Source organism: Saccostrea echinata, unplaced genomic scaffold, assembly GCF_033153115.1.
Source record: "Saccostrea echinata isolate AGI-Se365-2 ecotype Australia unplaced genomic scaffold, CSIRO_AGI_Sech_v1 ptg000009l, whole genome shotgun sequence".
Classification (NCBI taxonomy): Eukaryota; Metazoa; Mollusca; class Bivalvia; order Ostreida; family Ostreidae; genus Saccostrea; species Saccostrea echinata.
In genome coordinates, this window is record NW_026889758.1 from 45,103,358 (window position 1) to 45,115,712 (window position 12,355).

The following is a 12,355-nucleotide window of genomic DNA, read 5'->3' on the forward strand; positions in this document are numbered from 1 at the left end:
TTCTTTGTCCGTTGTTTGTCGTCGTCGGCATTATCTTATTGCAATTTTATCTTCTTCTGCAGAACCACTGAACCAATTTCAACCAAACTTGTCACAAAGTATCCTTGGCTAAAGGGGATTCAAGTTTGTTCAAATGAAGGCCACGCCTTCTTCCAAGGGGAGATGATTACGAATTAGTGAAAAAATTTAATGACATTGTTTAAAAATACATGTATTCCTCTTAAAAACTAGTGGGCCAGAAAAAATAAAACTTGAAGCATCCGCAGGTAGTGTAGGTTCAAGTTTGTTCAAACTTGACCCCTGGGTTTAGGGAGGGGCCACAATGGATGATCAGTTTTACATGGGAATACATAGGAAAGATCTTTAAAAATCTTCTCAAGAACAGCAGAGCTATGATTGGTCATATTTATATGGGAGCATTTTCAAGTAGTGTACATTCAAGTTTGTTCAAATCTTGATCCCTGGGGGTAGGGTGGGGCCACAATGGGGAATCAAAGTTTTACAGGAATATATAGGAAAGATCATTAAAAATCCTTTTTTCGAGAACAGCAAAGCCATGATTAGTCATATTATTACAGAACTGAAGCATCCTCAGAAAGTGTAGATTCAAGATTGTTCAAATCAATCAATAACCCCAGGTGGGGGGGGGGGGGTAGAAGATAAAACTTATAGTCTTTAAAAATCTTTAAAAGCCATTAATAGTCAAAGAAATATTAAAGCATCCTCAGTAAGTGTAAATTTAAGTTAGTTCACATCATGCCCCCCCCCCCCACCCATCCTCTTAATAGGTTGGGACCACTTATACATAAAACTTCTCAATACTGAACTGATTTCTGCTTTTTCCTAGCCAAAGTGCTCATGTGAGCGATGTGGCCCATGGGCCTCTTGCTTTTTAAGTACTATTCCTCCTACAGTTTTTGGACTAAATAGATTTTTACACAAGTAGACTATACTAAGATACCAGTCTTTCTTTATAATAAGTGCACACCAATAGAGGTACAGTCTCAACAGAGACTTCTGGTTTTTGGTCCTTATTTGAGATGTTATCCTGAAACAATCTGTAACAGCTAGTATACAAACTTGTGACTTTGACCTCAAAATCAATAGGGTCATGTTGTAGTTAGACTGTATTGAAGTGATTCATTTCATATATGAATTTGTGACCGTGACCTTTCAACTCTCGGCCTCAGACTCTATGGACGTCTTTTTTAATTTACAGGGTTTCATTTCAAAATCACTCAAGAGTTAAAATTATCATCTAGAAACCAATACATGAATTTCTGAACTTGGCTTTCGACTTTTTGACCTTAAATTCCAGTGAAGTCTTCTACAAGTTATAAGGAGTTTTGAAATCTCCATCGCAAAAGTCGAAGAACTTTTAGAGATATCAAAGAAATTTAGGTGAATCATTTCATTCCAGACACAAATTTGTTGAACTTGACCCTTTTTATTGCTTTTAATCTTTAGGAGTTTTTTTTTTTTTAAGATTAAAGAAAGTCATCACTTTAAGTTTCATTCCCAAAGCTCTCGGAGAACTAAAGTTTTCATCTTGAAACCATTTTAAGAAATACATGATTTTTTTTTACCTTTGTCTTTGACATTTTGACCTCAAAATCAGGTATTCTATAAGCCAGGTATTTGTCATGAAATTTTCTTGCAAAAGATAAATGACCTCTGAGATATCATCTGGAAACAAACCTATACTATTTAATACCATGAATATGTGACCTAGACCTTTCAAACTAGGCCTCAAACTTTCTCAAGTTAGAGAGAGTCTTCACCTTGTTTCATTACAAAACCTCAACGAGACCTCAAATTATCATCTAGAAACCATTTTATGTTCTACAAATTTCGGATCTTGACCTTCTGAGTCAGTGTAAAAGCTAAAGAACTTTTAAGGATGCCATTTGGAAAATAAACAGATTGACATAATGATGGACAGACCTGCTTTGAGCTGGATATTTTCACTCTGGCTACGAGTACTATAGTACTCTGCAATATGTAATTTTAGGTGTTGATTATAAGCGTTTTAAATTGACTGCAACTATGTCAAAGTTGACTTTCTTTTTTCACCAACACATATTAAATGAATTTTGTTTCCAGTCCTTCGAAAGAATTATATGTATCAATCATGCAGTTTAATAAGATCAGAGTATCAAAATGTTGGTCACTGAAAACGTATAACTTCGTTCTAGGTAATATTGAATTTTTTTCTGATCAAAGTTAAACCATATCAACCACATCAAAAGTTTGTAAATTATTTTATAAGTTGATGATAATTTGGCGAGGTTTTAACACTTATATAATACATATATTGCTAGGAAAATATAAGCATACAAAAGTATATTAGAGTTTTTAGTTTCTTCTTTCAGATGGATAACAAACTTGTTCCCCCATGTTACCCAGGTACATTTTAATGCATGCTTTAGAGGGGAAGAGATAAAGCCAATTAAATACTTACAATGTACTGAAATGCAAGATATTTTCCTAGAACTACTTGTTAGAAACGAGAAGAGCTCGTGTATTGGAATGATGCTTGTCCGTCTATAAACTTTTTAAAAATTATTTTTACAAAGGAGGTGGGGGTAACTTTCCATGCAGTAAATGTCGGATTTCAGTAAGACTTACATGGTACCAAGTAGACTACAGTATACCAAGTGAAGGAACACCGGTCTATGGATTTGATTTTGTAAAATTTATGATTTTAAAAAATCCGGAATAAAAGTACAAATACAAATATTGAAAGAGGAAAATACTACGTTGATTTTAAGGCCCCCGCATAACGGTTACTGAACTTGGCGTTCTTAGCTGTTAACAGCTGCTTATAGTCGAGGAACTAATTAATGATTTTGAATCTTAGATGAGCATGTATTGCTGGAAGGTCTCTGATAATTCTCTATTGTTGGTCACACAATATTTGGACTTAAACTTACACTAGCTTTAAGCTGTCCTTTATCGTTTTCCAGGAGACTCAACTAATAACCTATAAAAAGGACGTATTCATTGAACCATTTGTACTCTACAATGGCAATATAACAATAAAAGAATTTTTCCTTTAGACATTTGTATATTTACTGTGCACAACTTCTGCTACTTATTTCTTCGAGTTGTCGGGGAAAATCTTAAGAATACAGAACCCATCAATGCCTAAAAATCACACAGCTGTGAATTGAGGACATTCTTTTTCAATTACATGTAATTGTCCTATGAGTTACTTAGTATTAAATTGCTGCGAATAACGATTACTATAACAATTACATTTGCTAGTTGCATTTTATTAAATAATCTTCATACTCTGTATAATTAAACAAAAAAGGAATTATAGCAACTGCAAAGCTATCCCGGGTCTAACGCAATATTCATATAATTATGTATTATTGGACACCAAATAATATAAAACCGAACTAATGCCGATGGTCCAAACAATTCTAGATAAGAACTCCGAGAATTTTTTTCACATTCATTTTATTATGTTTGTACTAAGTTTTGTGCATTAAGATGTACGATTTTGTTTCATATAGTACAGACATTCGATTGGTGTCAGAAATGCCAACAAAACGAAAAATGTGTTTTGCTGTAATATCAGAGAAACCTTATTGAAGAAATTTCTCTCACACGGAATACCTTTTCCTCTTACACTTATCCATTTAACAGTTTAAACAAAATTTCTTTCCGTGTAAAATACATGAAGTTACCGGTAACAAGGACATCGTTCAAGATTCAGTTTAGTCGATTGCCTTCAAAATCAACGAATTTAATTTATTCTTCATTCAATTCAAGAGCAGTTTCATTTATCAAAAGTTCAGTAAAACACGGTTACAGCGAACACTCTTAAAATGAATTTATGATAATAGTGAAGTGATTTTCATTCCCTGTAGTTTTAAAACGTATTAATGAATTAACTTATCAGATTAACGAATTACATTTATAATGGAATTAATACATGTTTATAACGAAATTATTCGTTCCAGACACTGTATTGCAAGTATGTTTTACTGTATACATATTTGTGTATTTTTTCTTTTTCTTTTTGGAACTGAATTCAGGTAAAATAATTTTATTTTATTTTTTCTCAAACCCAGTGGACATATTAAGAAATGTCAGAGATAATGCAATCCAGATTCCAATTTTCATAGGGACTTTCATTTTCCCCTCTATTTTTATTAAATCTTCCAAGTTCTTGTAATAGAAAATCGTGAGACTTATTAAAAAGGACAAAAATTTGATTGTTTATGTACTTTCTCAATTTTTCACTTTCAATTGCCTTTAAAGTGAAGATTCTGCCATGATCTAAAATTATGTATTCGTCTTCTCTAGATACACTTTTACTTAAATCATTCATTTTCACCACTTTAATTCCAACCTGTCATGTTTGCAGAAATTAACTTTTATCAAATTTCTATATAATAGTACAATAATGTTGCAAAATGCCTGTCTCCCTTACCTTACGGGTCAAAGGTATCCCGGGTATTCTCGTCATCTTCCAGATCGCCGCGACTTAAATATCTATCAAGGACACGGCCTCTGTGACGCGGTTACTTTGTATTGATGTGCACTTTTTTGTTCTGTCAATCCCCGCAATTTAGATTCATCAATTCCGGAAAGACGGACCCAAAGGCGTGAGTCACGGAGGAGTCCGCGCACCTACATGTCTCATTTCAGCCGTGGAGTATTTCGATAGAGCTCTTATATCTTCAGGCTCTTGGACAATATTAAAGCCTTCGCCTCATCAGTGGAGAGAGATGGCTTTGTGTTTTTTATCCTGACCCTGAAGGCAACTGCAAGCTGTATAGAAGGGGTATGACAAGTGGATACAATACATGCAGTACTGTTTCAGACAACTGAAAAGATATGTGTTTTCGAAACACATTTTACACCTCATAGAAAATTAGGTCTCTTTCAAAATAGGGGTCTTTTTCTCCCAAGATCATGTACAGGTAAAACTGAACACCGACCAAGTATGTGTATGGTCAGAAAGAAGAATCCAAATACTTTGCTTTCTATGAAAAGTTGACAGAAGAAATTCTTGTCCACAGAAGAATTTGTTTAAGAAGGAGAAACTCAATATCATTGTTTTTCAACAATAAATGTGGTAAATATTATTCATGATTATGCATGTACATGGATGACTATCGTTCATAAGTTTATTTTATCATATGTTTTATTAACTAAGAAATTCAACCATTGCTTCTTTTACATTCAATTAAAGTATACTAAAAGATTTCGTTGCGTTTGCATTTGGCTCAGTCAATATCGTAAAAACATAGCTGCGAATGAAAAATTTTGTTTTGCAATTCTTTAGTAAACTGAGATTCAAAGTTAATATAGGTAAAAACTTAAATACTACATACATGTATACGCTTGTCGGAAATATCCGAACGCAAGAAAAATCACAATGTATACATGTATATTGTCGCCAGAGGAATTTTGGCAAAAGACAATTAATAATTATTCTGTATATTCAGTTTAGGGTTTGTGCTAGTTGATATATGTAATCTTAAGTTCCAAAGCAATCAAACATAAAGACAAACGATAGATAGAGTTGTCAGAGTACATTGTATATAATTGGTTATAGATCACGTTGCTTCACGAAGTTGAGGATCGTATGATTAATAACGTTCACAGGAGCCTTTATCGAGATATTGTATTTGATTTTACTTCAATAGGAATTCCGGAGGTATCAAATCACAAGGTTACTACTAACATATAAGCACTTCTATGGAAAGCCATACACTTCAAATGACAATTATGTTTGGAAAATTTATATTCCTGGAAATAGTTTTCCTTTTATTCAAGATCCTTTTAATAAAGCAATATATATATATATATATATATATATATATATATATATATATATATATATATATATATATATATATATATATATATATATATATATATATATATATACTGGTCCCTTTAGAATTTTAAGCAAATTATTTTTACATTTATTACGTGGTAAAATTTACATTTCAAAATGAATCATTTGTCAATTTGAAAATCCTAAATAATAAATGCTTACTGAGTATTAAATTGTAATTTGAAGTATTTGGGTAACGAGACTGCTGGATACATATGATACAAACTTAGATACGACTGGAGATTTCTAAGTCGACAGATCTCAGTCTGCCACAGAAGCAAAAGATTTCGATATACTCTCGTATTGTATATTTTTAAGATAACATGTGGTACTGAATAATTGTAAATTGTCCATTTACTATCATGGAATTAAATTAAAACTGACGGTATGCATATTGCATGTTTTCTGAAACACCCTGAATATCTCGTACGAACTAGATGAAAAGTCGTGCGAATAACATACATGTAAAATCTTTTGTGAACGAGATAAGTAGTGCAAACGAGATAAAGTCTCTTACGAAGGAAATATATTTTCCAACATAAGAAATAAAAAAAATAATTACATGTATTTGTATGTCCTAAATATATGTGGTCAACTTTAAAATAATGTTTGCTTGCCCTCTCCCGACCCAGGATTAAAAAAAATGGCTCAGTAGGTAGGTGGGAATTTTTTTTTCTTGAAATATTCAAAATCAATGCTGAATTTTTAAAATATTTTTTTCTGGGAGGTATAAAAAAGTAATTGCTTCCTGGAAGTTAAAAAAAGGTTTGAGTCGGGCCATTTTCAGCCAGTCGGTCGGGAGAGGGCTACCAAACAACTTTTTAAAGATGGCCCAGGCTGTATAGTACCGTATGATCAAGAGTCAACACGTGTTTTTTTTTTTTAATTTCTTATAAATGAGGCCGTCCTGTTTTGTGGTAAATGTTTATCAGACTGACTGAAATTATATTCTTGTACATCTTTAACAGTGCATTTAGTAGTATACAATTGCACTATAAGAATTAAATAGAGCACAGTATTCAAGTCCATTCATGCAGATTCCACCAGAATAAAACCATAATTGAAGTAAATGCGTTCGATTGCTAACTCTTTTATTGTCTAAGAGATTCTCTTTCTATTTCTGACATATTGAAAAAGAAACCGGAAGTACCCAATCAGTTGACAATCAATCAGACTGGCTCCAGTGTCATCTGCTTCCCACATAAAACATCTGACGTCACGCACTAGTGGCACAAACCCGGAAAATCTGACGTGTTGATTTATTCAAGATAATATATAATATTATGACAATATAATATTATGACAATGTATAGCTGTATAAAATTCAACCTACAACATGTAGAATACAAATTTTGGACTAAAGGAATGACAATTTATGATTTTGAGTGAGAGTCCATTCATGTCTTACTCTGCCATTCTGTTGTTTGAAGGTTGGCTAGAAAACCTGCAAAATGCATGAACGACCTTTAAAGACAAATGATGCAAAAGAGTCAAAAAGCAGAGTATCCCTTAAAACCGAACATTAATTTCATATTTTCTCACCAAACATACCCAGGCATTGTTTATGCGTTTATAACGTAACATATATATACGTAGTTTTGACCTTGGTTTTTGAATTCTGAAATCAAAGGGCTCCGTTTTGAAAAAGATGCCAAAGATTCTCTGTATCGAACAAGATCCATACTCCTTATATTTTCTCCAACATTGTCTACCAAGCACCCAACTCTTTCTTAAAGACCTATTGATTGTCTGTCAGTAAAAATTTACAAGTATACAAGTATAGTAAGGTCGCATTGTAACAATAACATTATTAAACTCTAGTGATTACTCAGGCCGTGACCTTTGACCTCTAAAATGCTTTTTTTAAATGGATCTCTAATTCAAAGTCTCAAGCCTAACATTTCCAAAATCTACCCCTCTTTTCATTACCTTTTTAAAACTTATTCTTTTTGTCATTATACCTTTTCCACGAGTTCTCAATCCAATATGGACTTTTTTCTGACCATTTATGAACACTTTGGGACGTTATTACTTGGGGGGGGATCCATAAAATTACTTTACCGGACTTTTTTCTGACCATTTATGAACACTTTAGGACGTTATTACTGGGGGAGGGGGGGATCCATAAAATTACTTTACCGCACAAACGTTTTAAATGTCGCAATTTTTATATTCCCTTACAACTTCGTTGCTACAGAATAACAATGAGGTGGATTAACCATACCTTGAAAATATGCTTGTGAGAAAATCAAAGCACAACACGCGAGAAAAATAGTAAAATTTGTATCTAATGTGTTCGTCTGCAATCCTCAGAAAAACAATGTTTGTTAAACACAAATTTTAAAATGTGGCCAAGTTGTGATATAATCAATAGTTTCTGGACGAACTAGCTACTTACACCAGGCCAGTAGGAAGCAATTTCAGTTGGAGGGGGGGGGGGGCACAGCCATACATTTTCAGTTGGGGGGTGCACTATCAACTTCCTTGACAAGCAAAAAAAAAAAAAAAAGGTCGTCAGCCATTTTTACTGAGGGGGCACAAGCATATTGTAGCTTTGTTTTCTATAGTATTCTATATACATGTATTGGCAAAATTATTGGGGGGCACGCCCCCCTCCCCTGTGCCCCCTTCCCCGGTTTCCACGTCCATGTACAATCTAGGAAAGCCTAAGCAAATGTATATATGCATAGTTGGACAGCCTTCTTTACATTTGTCACGTATTATGTATGAACTCGTAAGAGTTACAAGTTCACAAAAGGTCTCACAGTGGCATATTAAAGTACCTAGTACGGTTCAAAAGTTAAAGACAGACAAAGAAGGACAGACAGGACACGATCTTCGGAAGCATAAAACTGCATTTTACACGCCGAATCTATCATAGGCGAGGTGTTGTCACTCGATATGCTTTTTACACGAAACTCGTATTCGAAACACTGTTTATGTCTCCGGGGGTGTCAACTTTTAACCCCTCTGTTTAATGACGATGCAGAAAAGGATCGACATGAGGATATCCAATGAACAATCAACATTTAAACCACGTATATGAGCTACCCTAGGAACAGGAAATCTATTCAGACTTCATTACTGGCCAAACTTATTTGCATATCCTTCTATGGTTGGCACGTTTTACCCATCTTATGACACGTAATTGACGTTTTATAAGATGCGGTAATTGTTCACCAATTGCCGAACTAATTAAGTTCACTTCTTTAAGCCCAAATGAAAGAAGATATTCTTCAACCATCATGATATGGTCTTTTAATTGGTGAATAAACCACAATAAACGTCATCTTTTTTGGTGTCGTTTGCTTTCGATGTCCACTGGTCGCTGATCAAGATGGGATTAGCTTAGTCATAACGATTCTACTGAAACTTTGCGCTTGAAGTGCAAAATATTGTTTATTAAAACCATAAACGGTTTATTTCAGTAAAAAGGTCAATATTCTGACAAGAAAATTCTTTCTTGCGGATACATAAACAAATATACTCACCTGCACAAGGGCAAATAACTGTTTTGTTCCTTAGATGTTGCATCCACTCATGTACGAAGTATCCATCGGGTATAGGAGCATTTTCTTTTGCGCTGATACAAGTTATAATGAAACGCCTACTTTTTTTCAGTGATATGGTACATAAGAGCGTTAGATACTTTTTTCAGTCTAGGTGTACCCTCACTTATCTCAATTGTCTCACCAGACTTCGAAAAAAAAAAGTATTTATTCTAAATGCATGTGCTTATTAAAGACCTATAAGAATCGAACTATGACTATAAAAACATGAAAGCAGGGCTCTAATTGGCAACTAATTTAGTCGCCATGGCGCCTAAAAGTTTTCCATAAGTCGCCAAATTGGCGACCATTTTATATTAGTTGGCGATGGTCGGATTCCGGAAATTTAATCATTTTTTTCTGAAAAAGTGAAAAGAAATTTAAAAGAAGAGGAAATTATTTTTAGCAATGAACATGTGTTTCCTTAGTCACGTCATGGGTTCCTATATTGATTACTATTAACTTTTAAAGTTGGCGCCTTAAAAAAATTGCCTGGCGACTAAAAATTTGCATTGGCGACTAAATTTTTTTGATAAGGCGCCAGCTGGCGCCTAAATTTTAGAGGGCACTTACTAGTTAGAGGCCTTGAAAGGCGTGACAGAACGAGTAAAAAGGCCTAATAATGCGAAGTGAAGAGGCAGAAAGACGTGAGAAAAGGCCTAACGATGTGAACAAAGCGTATTTGTGCCTTTTATCAGATGAAATAACACGGAAAGGTTAATAAGCCTTTCAAAAATGCATTATATCGCAAAATACTAAGCGCATAAGCTTAATAGGCGTTGTAACACGAATCAAAGGGCATTATAACACGGGAAGAGGATTATTATTCCTTTTCAAAAGGAGTAATATTGGAAAGTTATTATAAGACTTTCCAGAAAGGTGTTATTATGCCTTACCATATCGCGTTATTATGCTTTCTTTTCAAAATAGACGCAATAACGCCTTTTAATTTGCGTGGTGCGCCTTTTTGAAAGGTGCTATAATGCCTTCTTGAAAGGCGTAATAACACCTTTCATCTTTCGTTATAATGTCTTTTAAAGGGCGTAAATGTCGTTTTTTCCGCGTTATTACGCCTTTTTCGCAATATAAGGTTTTTCACTTTGTTTTTCACTTTGTGTTATTACGCCTTTTTTCGCGTTATAACGCCTTTTTTAACCCATTGTCCTTAGAGCTTTTTAAGGAATAACCATCTAGTTGTTTGGTTTTATGATGTGATGAAACTGTTTTCTCATGTGATTTTGCATACACACCGAAAAACCAAAACCAAAAAAAAAAAAAAAGAAAGAAAAAAGAAAGTAATTCCTTATATTTACATTTAACTTTTACCTCATCCTTCATTCAATTAAAAAAGGAGTATATTTTCGCTATTTCTATTTAAAAAGTCTGCAAGCCCAGCCAGACACAGCGAGACGAAGCTCCTTCGCGTGATTCTGTTTCTCTCTCTCTCTCTCTCTCTCTCTCTCTCTCTCTCTCTCTCTCTCTTAACCAATGCCCATTTCCCAACGATGAGCAAACGGCTTTTTAAAGATTAGATTTCAAACTATTTCATTATTTGTAGTTTTATCTCGGACAAAGATATTTGAAAATATAAAATGAGGCAGCAGTGCATTATTTTTCATAAACCATTTACGATCTACGGATTGTACCCCAAAAATTAAGAAGTGTCATCACCTTCACTTTTTTTCCTATATAAATTATTACAATTAACAAGCCCAAGGGCAACAACACTCACCCGAGTCCCCTTTGTCCTCTTTTTCTTCATCACACGATTTTTTAAAAAAATCCATCTTTTATTCACATGAAAAATTCTTACTCCAGATTTTTAAACAAATTTCTTAAATAGTCCCTAAACTTTGATCCCCTATTGTAGGCCCCACACTACCCTGGGTGCCGTGAAAAGTTTAGAAACTACACTACCTCTGAAAGCATTCACAAAAGTTTCACCTATTCTGGCCTAGTGGTTCTTGAGTACATTTTAAAAGATTTTTCTAATATATTTCAATGTAAAACCTTCTTCCCCTATTAATTGTGACCCCACCTCAGCCCCGGGGGACATGATTTGAACAATTTAGAATTTACACTTCCTCGGGAAGTTTTCACGTAAGTTTTAATGACCCCACACTATTTTTGTCTTTTTTGATCATCTCCCCTTGGAAGCTGACCTGGCCCTTCATTTGGAAAGAAATATACAATCCCTTTTCCTAAGGATGCTTTGTGCCAACTTCGGTTAAAATTGGCTTAGTAGTTCTTGAGATGAAGTCGAAAATGTAAAAAGTTTACAGATGGAGGGACGGATGGACAGACAGAGAGACGGATGCCGGACAATGGATGATCAGCTCACTTGAACTTTCAGCTCATGTGAGCTAAAAATGAAGTTGTATAGCAAAACAGTTATGGACTGGGTCTTCAGACAACTGTTTTGTTTGACCCACAAACGGATCTGTTGCTCTCAACCTGCAGCTTCGGGCAACAAATCCATTTTCAAAACAACTGCTATCCAATAACTGAATAATGTTTCTTCATAAAATAAGCAACCATTTTAAAAATATTTTAATTGTCAAAACTCACTATTCTAAGCAGTAACGTGTTTTTGAAAGAGGATGTTGACATCAATTTTGAACAGAAAGCAGCAGATAATTTAGAATTAAAATAACTGTAAAAACTAACAAATTTTTCTCATTTAATAATGAGTGATAATCATATTCATGAGAAATAATCAGTTATTAAAATAACAAGAGGCCCAAAGGCCTTAATGGTCACCTGAGTATAAATATAACACTGTAAAGGATCCATAGAAGTATAAAAGAAAACAAACTCAAAGATGAACTATGTTGCCCAAAAGCAAGAGGGATATATTGATTAGGGATCAAGAAAATAATTAGTATAGTACTCCTTCTTCAATGAAATCTATTTACTTGCCTGTTTCTGTCCCCATGAACCGCTGTAA